General features: G+C 40.8%; 1 protein-coding gene across 1 annotated transcript in view; it reads left to right on the top strand.

The window, feature by feature from the left end:
• Positions 1–20,924, top strand: part of LOC124876615 (E3 ubiquitin-protein ligase RNF43) — a 125,830-nt gene that overhangs the window by 88,327 nt on the left and 16,579 nt on the right. The window lies entirely within an intron of this gene.

Below are 20,924 nucleotides of genomic sequence, written 5' to 3' on the forward strand. Positions count from 1 at the left end.
ATGGATGGAGCTAAATAAATGGCGATCCTGCAAGAAAACCTGAAAGAGGACGTGAAAGACTTTGGGGCGGAGGTTCATCTTCCAGCAGGATTCCGACTCTAAATATACAGGCAGAGCTACAATGGATTACTATATATGTAGTTAGTTTCTCATTATGCCCATTAGAGAAACCTTAGAACAGATGACCCAGCAGACCAGTTAGATCAGCATCCTGATGAATGTCCTTTTTCATGCTGTTTGCTTATCTTTTACTTTTCCTCTTGTGCTGCAGTGTGTTTTTCTATATCCGTTCATTTTGTCTTTGAAAGCTGTGGTTTTTGTTGTGAGGAGGTATTTGTTTCTAAACCGGAGTCCTCTCCTTCTTGTTCTTCTCTGAGGGTTTTTAATAAAGCCACACAATGTGCACCTTTGTCAGACGTGTTCCCTTATCCACCTACACAGGAGGAATCCCAACCCCGCCCGACTACAACATAAGCTGCTGTACCCTTTATTCCTCGGCTTTTGTGCTGCTGTTGATGCTGAAAAAACAACCTTGGCAAAAATCTTATGCAATCACTACAGGACAAGAGGACGTTCATTCAGCTGTTTGCTTTTAGGGAGAAAAATAAAATATATAACACAAAGGTTTACAGGAGAAAATCTTGGCTTCATAAAATACAGAAATTAAACACGTTTAAAGAATACAGTGGTTATTGGAATTTTATCAGGTTAAATAGAGGAAAACGTTGAAGTAAATAAAAGCTTTCTACGTTGCTTGTCTTAAACAAATATCTGCATAAGTCTGGATATGCAAATGTGTTATATTCTGTCGGTTTCTGGGTTTCTTTTGTGTCCCTGTTTTCTTTTTTTCCTTAGTGTTTGTTCTCTCAAGTGTCGCCATTTTCGTCCATTCCTTTGTTTAGTTCCTTAGTTTATACTCGTGTTGTATTCCTTGTACATTTGGAATTTTGTTTTAGTCTTTTTTCCTCAAAAGTTAAGTTTCATTTTATCTTTGTTCAGCTCTTGTGTTAGTTAGTCTCTTTCCCTCAGCTCCTCTACCTTCACTCTGCCTCGGCTGCTCCACATTTTCTCTGATTAGCTCCTCTGCTTCATTTTTCCTTGTGCCTCGACATCTGTATGCTTTCCATTTTATTCAAGAACTCTGTGGCCAGCCACATCTGCACTTGGGTCCTTGACTTAAATGACATGGCCAAATTAGTCAGCAGTTTAAAGATAGTGTTTGTAGACCTTAATAAATTGGTCACCTAGTTTATTGATAGCAACATTGCACCAGCGAAAAACCTAACATGATAAAACATCAAAGGAAGTGATAATTATAAATGACAAACTTAAAAAAATGCCATCATTGCAGCTCAATCTAAATGTTTTGGAGGGTTTCATTATGTTATATAGAACAAAGATCGATGTATGTCCACAGTAGCGCTGTGATGTATTCCCATGGGAATAATATTTTGGACAAAGAAAAGTCAGAGGCAGCAGGAATTTTTTTTTAATCTACAGTCACACAAACAAGCCTTGGGCTGCTCTTTGTTGACTTCATCTTATCTTTGGAGGGCTGAAGGCACAATTTCAAGAAGATTATCCACACATTAGAGACAAACAGCTGCATTCAGGCTGTTTGACGCTTTAACCGACTGAGTGGGGATTCCTCTTGAAGGAAATTTCACACTGGTTGCAATGGTAGTTAACTGACAAGGAGAAACCTGTAATGTAAACTTTAATGTAAACCGGTGTACTTTTAATAGTAGGTCTCTGGAGCTAGAGGGAGGAGTGAGTGTTTGTGTGTGTGGTGGTGGGGGGTAGATTAAAAGCATGAGAATGAGCCTTTATTGCTGGGGAAGACTATTCAATGAGAGCTTTCCTTAGTGAGCAACCCAACACAAAGATGAGGACTGCAGGTTTTCCTACTTAGTGGGTAGTGGATTCCTGTTTTTGTCACCACTTCAAAAACAAGTGGTATCCTTTGCATTTCGCAACCATGTAGTATTTTGCAATCTCTGAGAGGCAAGCCAGATGGGACACAAAGGTATACAACGGTCCTTAAGACAACGAGGGAAGAGGGTTCAGATGTTTGTAAAGGCATTTCTGACCTTAGGAGCAACACAAGATAACTCTGTGTGAAGATACTTGGAATCTGAATTGTTGTCTGACCACAGCTATAAGTTGAGATGCACACTGAAAATGCCTGTTGATTGGAATCGGCCAGTTTTCAGCTTGATCAGCTCTAACTGGCCAGTCAGCAAACGTAATAGTAGAATCTTTTTCTAAACAGTGAACACACTAAGTGCTACCAGGTTGTGCTAGCAACACTCCTGGTGTGAAAGTTGTAACTGAATGTAGAGCGCTATATTCCCTATTAATCAGGTGTATGAATATTAAGTTAGTAGAAGCATAGAAATATAAGCAGCTATAAAACTATATTTTCTATATGTCGAGACATGTCTGCTATTCATTTAAGCTTTAAGACAGTGAGAGAGAACAAGACTTTTAGCAGATAACAACAAGGCTGAACAAAGTACACATTGTCTGTTTTATGTTTTCAACCTCTGGCTGTTATGGAATATGCTAACATTAAATGTTTGCATCCTTTTGAAAACAATTGAGTTAAAGGTCTATATTTCAATATACATGGTAACTGCTGTTTTAGTAGTGCTAACTGCACTAATAACTTATAAAAGAGACTAAAGACGGTGTAAAACTGAGATCTTTGCAATATTTTTGACTTGGTTTTAAAATATTAGTAAAATCTTGTTTTGCTCTCTAAAATTAGAATCAACCTAAAATGACTTCACAAAGAAACAGAGATCAGAACACAGACACAAACGTGGACTGGTGCATATCTAGGTACAATCTGTTCATCACTGGATATGGTAATGTGTTGTCAGTGCAACATTCACTGTTAATGGCTCTAACCTACACCAAACCAGAGTGCACCAAGCTAATTTTGGTAGTTCAGGAAAAATGATCAATCACCACCCTTCCCAATTGTTGGATTCAGGGAGCATTAAAGCATTTCTGGGGTTAGACTCAGGTGTTAGATGGGCCCACGGGTTAGATCTTAGCATGCCACCTTGACCTGCTGCATTGTTGACATTTACTTCTGTTCAGCGTTGTCATCACTACTACCAACAAGGTGTGAGTGATTTGCAGAGGGTCTATGCTGTACTCCCCCCTCACATCCTGTCATGCCTTGTCGGTTTCGCACACGATGGCTGCCTTGCTAAGCTAAACATTGACTCAGAGCTAAAGAACCAGCAGAATGTCTTCTCAACACTTACATACGAGTTGGAAGATTTGATGTTTGCTTGAGGACCTAGAGGCGATATGTTCAGATGCTGGCTGTCTTTCCTCAGCAGCTGACGATTAACAGCTTGTTACTCGCACTTTCCCACTTTTCTGCATTTTCCTTTTTCTTCTCCTCTCCCTGAAATGGCACATTGGCTGTGTACAGGCTCTGCATGTTTATGGGCAAAGGCAGCTAATTCAAGCATTTCTGGCTCTGGAGTCCAACTGGGCGTTTTCAGCAGGGCTACCACAAAGTTTTTGTGCCAAAACAGTGAGATGTCTACAGTGTTGCCTAGTAGGAGACACCTCTTCAGAAAAGAAACAGTTGAACCATCATCTGCTTGTGTGCGGATTGTAAGCTATCTCCCTCAAATACGATGGCAGAAACTTTACACCTATTAATTGGAAGTATGGATGTTAACAAATAAATAAAAACACAGATAAAAAAAAAAACATACACAGCTAAATCTAACAATAAATAGCAATTAGTACAAATATGTGCAAGAGCAATATATATATATAGATATATATATATATATCTATATATATATATATATATATATATTTCTCTCTCTCTCTCTCTCGCTCTCTCTCTCTCTCTCTCTCTCTCTCTATATATATATATATACAGTACAGACCAAAAGTTTGGACACACTACCTCATTCAAAGAATTGTCTTTATTTTCATGACTATGAATATTGTAGCTTCACACTGAAGGCATCAAAACTATGAATTAACACATGTGGAATTATATACTGAACAAAAAAGTGTGAAACAACTGAAAATATGTCTTATATTTTAGGTTCTTCAAAGTAGCCACCTTTTGCTTTGATTACTGCTCCGCACACTCTTGGCATTCTGGTGATGAGCTTCAAGAGGTAGTCACCTGAAATGGTTTTCACTTCACAGGTGTGCCCTGTCAGGTTTAATAAGTGGGATTTTAAGCCTTATAAATGGGGTTGGGACCATCAGTTGTGTTGTGCTGGGGGTGGATACAGTACACAGCTGATAGTCCTACTGAATAGACTGTTAGAATTTATATCATGGCAAGAAAAAAGCAGCTAAGTAAAGAAAACCAAGTGGCCATCATTACTTTAAGAAATGAAGGTCAGTCAGTCCGAACAATTGGGAAAACTTTGAAAGTGTCCCCAAGTGCAGTCGCAAAAACCATCAAGCGCTACAAAGAAACTGGCTCACATGAGGACCGCCCCAGGACAGGAAGACCAAGAGTCACTTCTGCTGCGGACAATAAGTTCATCCGAGTCACCAGGCTCAGAAATCGCAGGTTAACAGCAGCTCAGATTAGAGAACAGGTCAATGCCACACAGAGTTCTAGCAGCAGACACATCTCTAGAACAACTGTTAAGAGGAATCAGGCCTTCATGGTAAAATAGCTGCTAGGAAACCACTGCTGAGGACTGCTGAGGACAGGCAACAAGCAGAAGAGACTTGTTTGGGCTAAAGAACACAAGGAATGGACATTAGACCAGTGGAAATCTGTGCTTTGGTCTGATGAGTCCAAGTTTGAGATCTTTGGTTCCAACCACCGTGTCTTTGTGCGGCGCAGAAGAGGTGAACGGATGGACTCTACATGCCTGGTTCCCACCGTGAAGCATGGAGGAGGAGGTGTGATGGTGTGGGGGTGCTTTGCTGGTGACACTGTTGGGGATTTATTCAAAATTGAAGGCATACTGAACCAGCATGGCTACCACAGCATCTTGCAGCGGCATGCTATTCCATCCAGTTTGCTTTTAGTTGGACCATCATTTATTTTTCAACAAGACAATGACCCCAAACACACCTCCAGGCTGTGTAAGGGCTATTTGACCAAGAAGGAGAGTGATGGGGTGCTGCGCCAGATGACCTGGCCTCCACAGTCACCGGACCTGAACCCAATTGAGATGGTTTGGGGTGAGCTGGACCGCAGAGTGAAGGCAAAAGGGCCAACAAGTGCTAAGCATCTCTGGGAACTCCTTCAAGACTGTTGGAAAACCATTTCAGGTGACTACCTCTTGAAGCTCATCAACAGAATGCCAAGAGTGTGCAGAGCAGTAATCAAAGCAAAAGGTGGCTACTTTGAAGAACCTAGAATATAAGACATATTTTCAGTTGTTTCACACTTTTTTGTTCAGTATATAATTCCACATGTGTTAATTCATAGTTTTGATGCCTTCAGTGTGAAACTACAATATTCATAGTCATGAAAATAAAGAAAACTATTTGAATGAGACGGTGTGTCCAAAGGAAGGTGGTCTGTACTGTATATATATATATATATATATACTTAAATAGTGAAGCTGAAATTAACGTTACACAGTACTAAATACACATGTAAAGCATTGGGTAGTCCTTCATATTGCACCTATAAGTGAGTATAACTTTTGTGGGTGAAGTGTTTAGTGCAGGTCAGTGTGTAGTGACAGAGTCTACAGCATATGGTTTGAGTTCAGGTGTTTCTGAGCCTGGTGGTCTTGCTCTGAGTGCTCCTCAGCCGCCTGCCTGAGGGGAAGGGCTAAAATATTCTGTGTGCGGGATGGGTGGAGTCCTTCATGATGTGGAGGGTCCTCCCCCTGCATTGTGATGTGTAGAGGTCCGAGGTGGTGGAAAGACTGCTCCCCACAGTCCTCTGTGCAGCTTTTACCACTCTCTGCATATTCTTACTTTTGTGTTTGCATTTCAAATTTCAAATGTTCTTTTTTTGTACATTTTAGGAAAGATTAGATGTCCATCTGAATCACGGTTGAATCATTAGCAGATGCACGCACGATTAATACTTTCTTAACTTAAACAATTTACCCAATAGATTTTAACCCTGTGAAAATAACATAAATAAGATCATTTTTGCTTGTTTCATAAACAGATAATATATAACATTATAACCTTCTGCAGGGTAGAGTAATGATGTTGTGGGAGCTCAGTTGCAGTTGAGGCAGAGGGAGGAAGGCAGAAGGAGGGAAATTATTTAACCGGGAAGGAGCTGACAGAAACAGTAAGAAACCCAGGGAACAATCTTAACAGGAATCTTAACAGGAAAACCCTCTAGATGTAAAAAGGACACTAGAATTAAACACAAAATAATGAACTGAGAAGGAAAACACCAACACCAACCCTATTAACAATAGGAAAAATAAACTTTAAAAAGCAAGACTTAAAGTAGCAGCAAAGAAATGGTCAATATACATACGCAAAACAAAATCAAAACTCAAACACCTCAGAATTGTGTCACTCAAACCTACTCTTGGATCTTCTGAAATAAGGAGAAGCAAAAAGTTGGCAAACATACAGCTGCATCCCAAAAAATTTGAATATTGCGTAAAAGTACAAATTTGTTTGCTAATCATCTCAGAAAGTGGAACTCATATATTATATATAATCATTACACAGAGTGATATATTCTAAGTCATTGTTTCTTGTAATTTTGATGATTATGGCATACAAAAAAAACACAAATTCAATGTCTCAGAAAATTTGAATACTGGAAAAAAGGTTAATAATGGACACTCGTGGTTTCACACCCTGATCAGCGAATTAACTCAAAACATCTGCAAAGGTTTCCGGAGCCTTTAAACGGCCTCTCACTCTGGGTCACAGGTTACATAATCATGGGGAATCTGCTGACTTGACAGATGTCCAGAAGACAGTCATCAAAACCGTCCACAAGGAGAGGAAGCCACAAAAGGTAATTGCTGGTTGTTCACAGAGTTCTGTATTCAGACATTTTAACAGAAAATTGAGTGGAAGGAAGAAGTGTGGTAGGAAAAGGTGCACCAGCCACAGGGAGAACCGCAGCCTTGAGGTTGGAGTCGGTGCATCAAGAGCCACCACACACAGAAGATTACTAGACGTGAGCAACAAATATCGTAATTCTCGTGTCAAGCCACTCCTGAACCAGAGACAACGTCAGAAGCGTCTTACCAGGGCTGAGGAGAAAAGGAACTGGACTGTTGCTCAATGCTCCAATGTCCTGGTTTTTTTTTTCCAGAAGAAAGTAAATACTGCATTTCATTTAGAAATCAAGGTCCCAGAGTCTTTAGGAAGAGTGGAGAGGCACAGAATCCATGTTGCTTGAAGTCCAGTGTGAAGTTTCCAGTTAGTGATGGTTTGTGGTGCCATGTCATCAGCTCGTGTTGGTCCACTGGGTTTTCTGAAGTCCACAGTCAACGCAGCCATCTACCACGAAATTCTAGAGCACTTCATGCTTTCCTTTGCTGACAAGCTGTATGGAGATGGTGATTTTATTTTCTAGCAGGACTTGGCACCTGCCCACACTGCCAAAGGTACCAAAAGCTGCTTCAGTGACCGTGGTTTTCCTGTTCTTGATGGGCCAGCAAACTCCCCTGACCTGAACCTCATAGAGAATCTATGGGCTGTTAAGTGGAAGATGAGACACCAGACCCTAAAAGGGAGATGACCTGAAGGCAGCTATCAAAGCAATCTGGACCTCCATTACACCTCAGCAGAACCACAGGCTGATCGCCTCCATGCCACGCTGCATTGATGCAGTAATTCATGTAAGAGGAGGCCCAACCAAGTAGTGAGTGCACAGAAATAGGCATACTTTTCAGATTCCTGACATTTTTGCCTAAAATATTCTGTTTTGATTGGTCTAATTTCTTGTAACCCATAATCATCAAAATTACAAGATACAGGCTTGGAATATATCACTCTGTTGAATGATTCTATATAATATATGAGTTTCTGAGATGACTGGCAAAAAATATTGCATCTTACACAATATTTAATTTTTTTGCGATGCATCTGTATACATGTGTATTCTTGCAATCTCTGCTGTTTTCAGCAGCAGGACTTGAGGTCGAAAGATCATATTTACCATTAGACAAATAGTCAAAATAGTAAATCTATTTACCATAATGAATTCATTTCAGTACTATTACTAGATACTAGTATCCCTGTTCCTGATGCAGTCTCTGATATCAGATTTGTCTGATGAATGATGTTTCATTTTTGCATCTTTATATGACCCATTACTTAAAGAAGGACCCCAAGTTCCAGCCAGTGGATGCTGTTTTAAAAAGTAAATGTCAGAATTAGTGCAACGGAGGACCCCAGAATGCAGACAAGCAGGCAGCATGACGGTAGGTAAAAAGATTTAATCGTGGAAAAATACCAACTCACTCAGAGAGGAGGCAGGAACAAAACAGTAACAGGCAGGCGAGACAAGCATGGTATGATCCGAAAATGTTTCCGCGATGAGTAACAGAACAGGTGTGCATTTATGGAGCATGAACCAGGTGAAGCAAGGAGACACATTAGCTAGGTTCAGGTGAATCGAATAAGTTAATTGTCAGACAGGAGAGAACAAAACATGGCTGGAGCAAAACGGTGTTGGACCATTTGTTAGCTGAATATTGGGCCATTTGCATGTTGCTGGATGCCACTATGCATTCCTGCGTCATCAGCCATTTTGTACCCCAGGATAGTCCGCTATGTCAGATCCCAGCGGGCACCGCGGCTGATAGGTCAGGGCGTCGCAGCTCTGATGTCACAGTGGGCTATATAACATACTTTGAGACCGCCCACCGTTGCTTTTCAGTTTGGAACCGAGACGCGGTTACAGGCATCTGAAGCGCATCATTCTGGAGAAGAAAATCCCACATAGACTTTCATTCATTCTCACCGTTGGCCAACGAGAACAAAACTCTTAAAAAAGGTTCTTGGGATAAGAAGACCAGGAAACTTTACTTTACCGATCGAGGACGTGGATTTAACACATAACCAGAAAAAACCACGGAGTTTTCAAGAGACACAATTTTCCTCCTTGTTTTTTTTTTTTTTCCAGTCGACTAGTGACAGCCCGTCATATTTTTTACCTTTCTGCCAAGGAGGCCGAAAATGACGAGGACAGACCAATCTCCTGAGTGGAAACTCTTCCCCCGCTTCTCTCTCCTGTCCTCTGATCCAGAGGAGACACCACCAAGTAATTTCGTTCTTTTTTTTAAATGTTATTTCTTCATTAGAAATAGCTTGGGCAGGATAGAGTAGGATTTTAGGACGACTTAGAATCGCCACTTATAGTCTAATGTGTTCGAAGTGTATTTGCATGCCAAGTGTAATTGAATGTTGATTATCGTTGGACTCTGAAGCCGCCGAGCCTCTCAAGTTGTGGTTTTACTGTGTGACACCTGGCGCAGGTGCGCTGTAACACTGAACTGCTATAATAACCTCATGGTGAAATTCACCATTTTCTTTGTCTTCAACTTTACTGGTTTTACTGGTTTGCCGCCGAAAAGTTTATGATCCTTTGTGCAGTGAGTTTACAACTTTGGGGGAGGGTTTATGAACCCGTGTGTGTGTTACACGGACCTACATTCTGGCGGGCCGCTCCCAAAGCTTCGTTCAACCATATTCCTCTTCTATTTTTGCCATAACTGCTGGTTTGATTTCATACACACGCAATGCTGTTTTATTTTGTTTAGTTAGATATTTTACCCTTTTGTGTAGAACTTTGCATGTTTGATTAGGTGAAGATTATTTAATCGGAAGAGTGAGTGTATCAGGGCTGTGATTTAATAAATATTCACGTAGATAAAGAGAGAGCGTTTGTGTTTATTTTGTGCAAGAGTGATTTGTCATTCAAAATAACTTTAAAGTTCCCCACGTTTCGGCAGAAATGGTTGATTAAACAGTGACATCTAATAATAGTTATCAACTATTACTGAGAATTTACTAATTGTAATTATCAAAGGCGTTGAGCCACAATTACAACACCAGAGGACATCTCTGATTTCGATTCATAAATGAGGATTTTTGGTTAAGAAATTAATTTTCTCAAATTATGATTTTTAATTATAATTCTTGATAAATATTAAATAATCATAATCCCAATAACGGAAATCCAAGGATACAAACTAACAGAAATTTAACTAGAAAAACATGAAACTAAAGCATAACCAGATCCAAAAAACCTAACTTGACAAAACATAAACAAGAAGACAAAAACTAAAGCATGACCAGAAGCATGATTCAAAATCTATCAATAATAATAATAATAATAATAATATTAAGAATAATAATAATAAGAAAAAACCAAAAACACCCACAAATCATGACAGCAAACCTCCTAATAGGCTCGATGATGTGCAGCTCCACATTCACAGTGAGTTTAATGGAGTGAATCGGCAGGCCATTCTACAGTTCCTTACATCCTGTTGTGTTTAAATAGGCCTTCTTTGTTTTTGCTTTATCTGATGATTGAAACGTTTAGAACGTGTGAAATTGTTCAAACCTTACTTTAATGAGTCAGCCTCGCAGTTCTTAGTAAACCTAAGTGTAACCAGCTAGAAAATGGTTTGCAATGGACTCTCACATGAATGGCCCTTAAAATTAGCCAATGTTCATGCAAAAATGACATTATCTGATGCACATGTTCACCAACAAAGTCAGCTAATGATTTCTGTTTTGTCACATACCACTTTGCCTTTGTGATTTTACAGAAGCGTGGACTTAAAGCGAGCACAGTTCACTTTTATTCATGCACGCGTGGCTGTTAATCTGCTGCCTGAGGGCAAACACGCCACCTACCTGCAGGACTGCTTCTGACATTCCAGAGGGAATGCCTCTCAAGGCTTTCATATTAGCCCAGCACATCACTTGCTTGTGCCTTCAAAGGGAGTGTGCGAGGGTTATGCTGTCGTTTGGCACATTAGATATGAGAAAAAAATGCTGCCCTAAAAATAGGAGGTTGTGCTTGAGAAGAAAGAAGAGAGATGTCATTCAATGCCAAAATACTTTTGGTTGTGATGCATCCATGGCATTCAGGCACCTTCAACGTGATGCAAGGAGGGAAAGGGTACTTCTCTTGTGGTTAAGGCGGTGCACCAAAATATTTAGAGTACTTAAGATGTTTGCAGATTAATATATCATTGCATGCCTTTCCCTATCAGCCTGCAGAGTTGAAGGTGTTTTCCCACATAGGGATGGCAAATAGGATCATATGATGAGTGCCTAATGGCCCTATAGTTACAGCTGTACTATATCACAGCCTCTCCCTGATGAAAGAGGCGTTCATAGGGCAGTAACTTATTATTACTGCTGTATTAGTCCTTTGATCTTCCAACAGCTTGAACCCTGGAGATTTTGAAGGGGTGGCTCGTCAAAATAGCTTCGCAGATGGGCCCGGTCTTGCCTCGGCTGTGGGGCGAGGAGGCCCGGAGGTGTGTAGAGGCACCAGTGTGCTGGAACACCTGGCAACAGAGGCATGACAGACACAATGTCATGTCTTGGACCTCTGGTTCCTAATGCTTGAATGGATCTAAGAATTGGTGTATAGTTTAATGCTTGTTACTGATATCTGGTGCTCTATTTCTTCTAAATTTACAATGCCTTAGTAGTGGATTATTGTGAAGTGGAAGGAAATTATCCCTTTTTTTTACAGTTTTTTTTTTTGTGCAAATCTTTACTCATTTAGAAGTTGATGCTTGCAACATGTTCCAAAAAGCTGGGACAGGTTCATGTTTACCACTGTTACATCACCTGTCCTTTTAACACTCAATAAACATTTGGGAACTGAGGAATCTAAATGTTGAAGCTTTGTAGGTGGAGTTCTTTCCCATTCTTGCTTGATACACAACTTAAGTTGCCTAGCAGACTGGGGTCTTCATTGTTGTATTTTGCTCTTCATAATGAGCCACACATTTTCAATGGGAGACAGATCTGGACTGCAGGCCAGTCTAGTACCAGAACTCTTTTACTGCGAAGCCACGCTGTTGGAACACGAGCAGAATGTGGCTTGGCATTGTCTTCTAGAAACAGAGACTTCCCTGCAGAGACATCCCTGAAGAAGACGTTGCTTGGATGGCAGCATATGTTGCTCCAAAACTTGTGTGTACCTTTCAGCATTAATGGTGCCTTTACAGATGTGCAAGTTATTCATGCTATAGGCACCAATGGCCCTTTTCCACTGGCTCAATTTGGCCCTACTTGACTCCACTCTGTTCGCTTTGCAAGCGTTTTCAAACTTTCCATCACTGTTTTCACTGTACCGGTACTTACTTTTTTGGTACCTGCTGTTGAGCAGGTCCAACCAGGGCTGAGTCGGGACTACAAGTAACGTGAACAGACTGCTGTTCACTGATTGGCTTTTCACTGAGGTAGTGCAGGAAAAAGTTAATAAAACTCAAGAATGACTACAATAATATTAATGACCACAATGGCCAGAGTGGGTCAAACGAAAATAAATTTTACTATTTACAAATTGTAAACCATGCCTGAAAGGCTGAAAGACAAGAAAAAGGACACCTTAGCTTTCAGAGTTACATCCAGGTGGGTCACTGTATTTAATAACATCCTAAACCAGCTAATCACACATAAAATCAGCTGTTCAGAGGCATAAACATTTCCCCCAAAACACACAAAACAATACCACCATGAAACAGAGTGTTTGGTTAGGAAATTTATTGATGGTCCTTAAAGCGAACCAGCGACTCCAGGAGGAGGGAGCAGGCAGAGAGCAGCTGCCGGTAATCATACTGCCTGCATCGGGTCAAATGGCAGGAAGACACCGCTAAATCTGTGAGGCATGATAATCCAATATCCAACCTATAACTAACCTTACCATTTTCAAAAGTCTGCGGTTTTGCGTTTTAAAGTCCTTGCTCTCGTTATCCATGGATGAGACAAAAACTTCATCATAAAGCCCAAAATTTGAACTTCTTCAGGAAAGCTGTGGAGCTTCACCAGTCCAGACAGCAGCTTCTGTCCTCTCTGCTCCTCCTGCCACACTCCCCTCACATCAGAACCCCTGAGCCTTATTGTATAAGTTCTGGCTGGGCTGTGGTCCAGATGATTATCCTAGTGGATCATTTTAGACATTGCATATACAATAATACAAACATTATTTGTGTTTTGTTTATTAATGTTTTAATTTTCTATTTAATCATTATTTTTATTTTTCGTTTCATGCTGATAACTTTAATGTAACAATGCCACACAGTAATGTTAATAGCAGCACAGCACACTACACTGAAGCCTGAAGGCGGGGCTTCAGTTGCCATAGCTCAAGGCGTCAGTGGGTCTGTGGAAATGCAACAGGTACCGTACCAAGTAGAGCAATATCGAGTGGAGTGGAGCAGCGCCAGCTAAAATGAGCCATTGGAAAAGTGGTATAACATCCTTATACCATCACAGATGCTGGCTTTTAAACTTTGCTGATAACAGTCCAGACAGTCCTTTTCCTCTTTGGTCCAGATGATACAACGTTCATCATTTCCAAAATGAATTTGAAATGTGGACTCGTCAGACCACAGCACACTTTCCACTTTGTATTAGTCCACCTCAGATGAGCTCAGGCTCAGAGAAGCCAGTGAGGTTTCTGGGTGTTGTTGATATGTGGCTTTGGCTTTACATAGTAGAGTTTTAACTTGCACTGGTAGATGTAGTGATGAACTGTGTTAGCTGATAATGGTTTTCTGCAGTGTTCCTGAGCTCTCATGGTAATATCTGTTACAGAATGATGTCCGTTTTTAATCCAGTGTCTCCTGAGTGGTCGAAGGTCACAGGCATTCAACATTGGTTTTAGCCTTACTGCTTACATGCAGAGATTTCTCCAGATCGTCCAGCTTTTTTGGAACATTTTGCAAGCATCAAATTCAAAATATGTACAAAAAACAATAAGGTGTATCAGTTTGAATATTAAATATCTTATCTTTGTAGTGTATTTATTTCCAAATAGATTGAACAGGATTTGCAAATCATTGCATTCTGTTTTTGTTTACGTTTTACACATCCCAGCTTCAGTGGAACAGGGGTTGTAAAATCCTGCATTGTGTTGGGGGAATCATTTTCTTCAGCTTGTCAGAGTTGTTGGGAAGATGGATGGAGCTAAATCCTGTGAGAAAAGTTTGGAGGGAGGTCCTTCTTCCAGTAGGACAAAGACTCTAAATGTATAGCCAGAATTAAAATGAAGTGGTTTAAATCAAAGCACATTAATGTGTTAGAATGGCCCAATCAATGTCTAAATTCAATTTCTGTGGCTAGATTGATTTTGTGTTTTTCACTTGAACAAATTTGAAAAGGGTCCAGTAGGTATAATCAATTTTGCGACACACTATTAATGGAGGATTTGTCTGCCTTCTGCAGATGGTTTTGTGGAAAATGTAAAAGCCAGGTTTTCTTTTCAAAGACCTTAAATATAAAGGTGCTTTCCTTAACTCTCTGCTGAGGACCCACACTCAACCACAGGTTGTCATCCCAGCCAGGACATTCCTCTATTAATGACAAAGGCAGTGGGAAGTCTCATGGTGAGACATGAAGAGGGAAAGGGGAACAGGAGAGTTGAATGGTTTGATTCAGGGGAGTGGCAGACAAGGCCAGTGGATGACCCTCACCCCCCTGTCTGTCAGACTGCCTGAAGGTCAACTCTGGCAGGCCATAAACAGCACTGTTGACAGGAAGAAGTGTTGCTTTGATTCAACTCCGTCACGTCTTTTTGTCTCAGTCATAACTGCCGCTTGCATTCCCTCTTAAATCTCTTCCCCACCTCCCATCCTCCAGCAGTACATCTGGCACAGCACCATTCCCATTGTACATTCAGAGCCGCTGGCCCTCTTTAAGATCTGCATTAGAATGTTGTTTTCATATAACAGCAAGCGGAGGCATGTGGAGCCTCTTTTGAACTGCTCTGCAAACAGGAGATTTTAACGCTGCCTTTGTGAGATTAAGTGAAACATTCCCATAAAAAAAGACATTTCCTTATATCCATTCACCCTTCCTAGACTCCCTGTCTCTTGCTCTTTCTTTCCCTCTTCATCTCTGTCCCCTTAAATTCTACCTTTACTTTTGGCTTCCCTTAGGCTAAGGCAATGCAACATACCTTAAGAAAGTGAAATGGAAAGTAGACAGGTTTGTGTTAACAGCAACTGTTGCAAGCTGCTACTGAGCAGAACCCAGAGTTCAGATCAAACTAGCAAACAGGTCCTGTGAGTGCAACACTGCAGGCAGACAGGGCCAGTTCTTGTTCTTCTTCTGTATTGTGACCCTGTTTAACTGTGACTCAGGTAGGCTTGTGCCAAGTGAACCCTCCACCCACCCACTCTAACAAGGGTTTGACAAAACACATTCTCAGGGCAGACGGTGAGACTCTGTGGGATGAAGCTCACTGGGATACAGTAACACTATTTAGTCCTGGATTTGCAGTGTATATGTTTATTAGCCATCAATAACATGAGAATGGCTGTAGGCTATATAAAATTTGCAAAGTCAATCTCTGCCACTGAGTGGTGGACTTGCCCCTGTGTTGCATAAGACATTGTGTGCCATTGGGTTTTCAAAGACCTTATGTACCAGCTGGGTAAGTAAACCATTTTATATGTCAGTCCCTGTGATATTCCCATTGGATTCACATTAGCAGTGTAAAGCATTGTTAAATTTGGTGTCTTGAGGGTCTGTCACAGTGTCCTGATGTCTCTCCAGGTTTCTTTTGGAACTGCTTCTTCAGTGTGGAGGTCAGTGCTCTGACTGCTCCAATGACTGTGGGCACTTTCGTTGCCTTAACCTGTCAGGCTCTCTCTAGATCTTCCCTGAGCCATACTCCAGGTGTTTCTCCACTTTCATATGTTCCTTTTTCCTGATGTTTCGATCGTTTGAGATGGTCACATTCAAATTCAATTCATTTTCAGCACCCTGGGAGGTTGTCCCCACTTTGAACTTGGAGGTGTCCAGTTCGTGTCCCGCAAAGATGTTCCTGTACTCCTGCAAATATCTTACTTCCTGCTGTGAGATGCTGGATTATTTCTGGGGCCTCTTGCACAGCCTGCATCTGGGATCTTGCCTGGTGTGGTAGATCTGGGCCTATTTTGCTCTGGTGCCCAAGCCCTGCTTCTGTGCTGACCTTCAGACCTGCCCTCTCTAGCCATTGGTAGGTCTTGGTCAGCCACTTCAGCTATCTGTCAAAGGTACATCGCATGGAGGAGTTTCTCCTCCCATGATGGTTCCTTCAGCTCCTTCTCTTCCAGTTTCTATTGTCTGAGAAATTCACTGAGCACTTCATTCATTGGGGCCATCTTCCTGATGTATTCCTGGAGCTTGGATGTTTCATCTTGGATGGTCGCTCTGATGCTCACTAGTCTCCTGCCTCCTTCTGTGTGCTTAGTGTATAGTCTGTTAATACTGGATTTGGGGTGGAATCCACCATACATGGTAAGTAGCTTTCGTGTTTTAACATCTGTTGTCTGAATTTCACCTTTCAGCCAGTGTATTATCCCAGCAGGGTATCTGATTACTGGCAAGGCATAGCTGTTTGATTGCCCGGACGTTGTTCTTGCCATTAAACTTCTCTGAACTTGCTTTACTCGTTGCAGGTCAGCGTAAAGCTTTTATGCGAAAGCAATATCCCCTAAATTTAAACTCACCTGCTCCCAATTTGCATTTGAGACTTTGTAAGTCCTAATAAGTCACATGGCAACAGGTAGGGAAAATGACAAACTGGGCACAATTTGGACATTTCCACTTAGGAATGTATTCACTTTTGTTGCCAGTGGTTTAGACACTAATGGCTGTGTGTTGAGTGATTTTGAGGGGACAGCAAATTCACACTGTTGTACGAGCTGGACACCACAGCATTCAGACTGTTGTCAGACTGTAAGTCTATGGTGGTTCTGATATGCGTGGCACCATTACCTGGTGTTAGATTTTTAGTTAAAGATGATCAAATTCAGTTCAGATTTTTCTTTAAATAGCCCCTCAATGTAAAATTGAATTCAAAGCTTTCACCTAACAGCCTCATCATCTATCAACTGCCGTGTAAGAACATATTTTCTATATTATTTGTCCGTACACTGCACAACATGGGTAGACCCTGTGTCCATAGGCATGCAAGTTAGCAGTAGAAGACTTGTTTGGAGCGCAGCTGATAAAAAGCTGTTTCCAATACTTTTTCTACCACTCAGGCTCTGCCGCCCCAGGTGGTGACCCATTTTGCCCATATCATGAATCACCGCTGGCGTAAGCTGTTTAATTAGGTTTTAAATATGCTTTGAAAGAGCATTATATCTATGCTTAAGGCTCTCACTGTAAAGGTTCACATGAAGTTCTGTTTTAGTTTGTCTGTTGTGTTGAGGCTTTTAACAAAGTAGACACTCATCAAACTGCACCGGGCAAAGAATGAATAATCTGAGCAGTTTGTAATAAGTTAAACCAACCAGGCTACTTTGAAGACTGCATTAGTATCGCTGAAAGTTAACTTACTTTGCATTAGCCATTGCAAAACTGGAGGTAAATAACTACATGTGTTGTTTCCTAGTGAGGAAAGAATATTTATTGACTTTGTGCAATTATAGTCCAAAATACAGCTACATTTAACACTTGATATTCTTTGTTGATTGAAGTATGTTGGTTTTATGGATGTATCTGTGAGATGCAGTGTTCAGGGGACAATCTAAAAAACTGGAGTTTTTAACATTGCAGTTAACATGTACAGTTTTAATAGCATTTTCATTTTAAGACGGTAATTAAACTGTCTAAATTGTTGCAGCTATGGAGGAAGCCCTTTGAATGAGCAAACATTTCTAATTTCAGAACAAATTGCCCTATTTATCTTTCTTTACTCCAGTCAGATTTAATTCCTTTTCTGCTCAGTAAAACCTCACAGATCTATCTGGAGTGATCTGTATGCGCACAACAGGCAGGTTCAGAAAGAAGGCAGTAATGTCAAAGTGACAGTGTAAGTCTGTTGGCTGTGACCAAGGCCACCACATCACTCCAAGAAGTAGCAAAGAAAATCTGCAAGCAGAGAAACAGACATGAGAGTACAGCTTTCATTCCTGCTGAGGAAATTAAAACACAAGGTGTTTGAGTCAAAATTGAGCAGAAGATATTTTCTGTGGAGATATTACATCTGGGCACAGACATATCATTTTGAGCGGGAGCAGAGCATATGGTATATGAAAGCAAGAACAATTTTGAGTTTGAGAGCAGTGATTTAGAGTGAAACAAAAAAATGCCTGTCTTAAATTAAACATGGGTGCTAATGTTTGGATTGTGGTAATCATTTTATCCCTAATTCACATTGTTCCAGGAGATATTAAAGATTTTAAATCTTTAAATCAGCGACTGGTGTATAGGAATTTTCACCTGCCTTGGTCAACATGTAATAAGCCTGGATTTGTGCAGTCTTTCTGACCACTGTCGAATAGAAAAAGTCAGCAGTGTTAGAAAATTGTTTTTCATCTGTTTGCAATCATCCAAATTTGGCAGGGCTGCACAAAGTTGTGCAAAAAAAATTAACCTTTTGTTCTGCGGCTTAATTCTTGAGGTGTGTCTGTTGATCACCACTTCCACTGACTGGTGAGCAATTACTGCAAAGAACACCAAAGGCATAGCTCAGTAGCAAATTGTGTTTGCCGTAATCTGTGTAATGACTGTGGTTTTAGTTTGAGGCTCACTGACTGTCATCTGCTCCAGCAGTTCTTTCCTAAATTACCCTTTAGCCTGATTTTCATTCCAAATCTTTATTGTTTCTTGCATGACAAGACCCTCTAGCCGCCGGGCCCACTTGAGTTGTGGGAGTAAAAGATAAAGGATGTTTCTTTGCCTTTTAAATTGATTTGTGTGTTGTAAAAACCTAGTTGGGTAGCATTTACAACATGTTCCCAAAATAGTTGTGAACATATCATCTTAAATGTTAAGGGTGAATATTTTTGGACTTGATGGTAGTAGCAGGTGTACGAATGGATAAAAAACAACATTGAAGCAACATTGATCCAACATGGCATGATTTTTAGCAAATCCCAAATAACTGCAGGTTTTGTAGTGGAAAGAACTAAGTATTCAGAAATGCTCCTGAAACCTATTGTTGAAGAACAGATTCACTTGGTGCATCCTCCAGCCAACAGAAGACAGCTTACATCCATTAGCATGGCTGCCCACAGCATGATGTTGCCACCACCATGTTTCCCTCTGAGGATGGTGTCTCTGGTGTTTTCCATGACACAAAGCGATTTGCTTAAAATGCTAAGAGTTAATTTTTTTTTTTAAGTTCATGTTTTTTTTGAGACATATGATTGTTTGGTGTAAATCAAACTAGGCAGCAGAGAATCTATAAAGCTCCGTCTCCTCCATTGATGACAGAAACCCTATGGACACTTGTTCATGTAATAAATAGAGTAATATAATAATAAAACAAACAAACTGATGCATTTTTTTGTTAATTTGATTGTATCTAGGTTAACCTCATTCACAGAGACCCTGTGTGTGTGTGTGTGTGTGTGTGTGTGTGTGTGTGTGTGTGTGTGTGTGTGTGTACGTGTGTGTACCTGTGTGTACGTGTGTGTGTGTACGTGTGTGTACCTGTGTGTGTGTACGTGTGTGTGTGGGTTGTCAGCATGCTGCTGGTGTTTGTGTATGCGTGTTTACCCTGCATAAAGACACGGCTCTGCACAGCCTGTTCCAGGAGTGAATTCCTGGAGGCTTGCAGGAGCTGTTGAATGAGATGGAGGGCTCACGACAAGAATCATGGAAGGTGGGGGTTGACAAGCTCTCACTTACAGGCCTGATTGAATAACAGGATGCTTTATGGAAACAAGAACGTTATCTGTCACTTAAAAGGCCGGTAGAGTCCCGCTAATTGGTTTCCCCCAAGTTTCCGTGTTGACGCCCGTTTCTTAGAGAAATCAGGCAGTACTCTTTCTCGATCTCTGGTCGAGCTCTCATCCGTGCTATATTACAAGAATGTATCAACACACTGATACAGACATTACAAAAAGGGCTGTCCTTTCCTACTCAGAGGAGGATTACTCCTGAGCGAAGCTCTTGATTGAGTTGAACATCGACAATAAAGAGATAGTGGCTCCGTTCTGGCATCAGTTGGCTTCTCATGTGACAATCTTTGCAGCTGAGGTTTCAAAACTACCCTCTGTGTACGGAGAGGTATGAGAAAAATGCCAGTGTATGTGTGTGTGGGTGTGTGTTCTGCTACATCAGAAAACAATGATCCTTCCTCTTTACATTTCTCTGCTCACAATCCAACCCATGTGGTTTACTTAATTATTCTTTATTACTTCCAAGAGTGACACAGTCAGTGGTATTAATGTACAAGTGATTAGAATGTAAACCTTTTCACATTTTGTCATGTTAAAACTACAAACTTCTATCAGTTTATATGTGACAGAACAATGCAAACTAGTGCATAATGGTTGAATGGAAGGCAAATTATATATGGTTGTCATTATTTTTACAAATAAAAATCTGAAACGTGGCATGCATTTGTAATCAGTCCACCTTTTTTTCTGGTACACCTAAATAGAATCCACCTTAAGAAGTCGCCTAATGAGTGAATGGAGTCCACCTGTGTTTAATTCACTCTCAGTATAAATGCAGCTGTTCAGTGAATGCCCCAGAAAAACACAAAGAAAGAAAGAAAGCAAGCAATAAGAAATCCTGCTTGCAGTTTACCACCAAACATGTAGAGGATGCTACACATTACCCAAAACACACAGTTCTTACAGGGGAATACAGTGGTGGCATCATCATGATGTGGGAATGCTTTTCTTCAGTATGGACAGGGAAGATAGTCAGAGCTAATGGGAATGTGGTTGTTGCTCAATATCTGACAAGACTGGAAGAAAACGCGTTAGAGGCTGCAAAAGACTTGAGACTCCAGCTGGACAATGACCCTAAACTTTCAT

Source organism: Girardinichthys multiradiatus, chromosome 11 (genome assembly GCF_021462225.1).
Source record: "Girardinichthys multiradiatus isolate DD_20200921_A chromosome 11, DD_fGirMul_XY1, whole genome shotgun sequence".
In the NCBI taxonomy this organism is placed as follows: Eukaryota; Metazoa; Chordata; class Actinopteri; order Cyprinodontiformes; family Goodeidae; genus Girardinichthys; species Girardinichthys multiradiatus.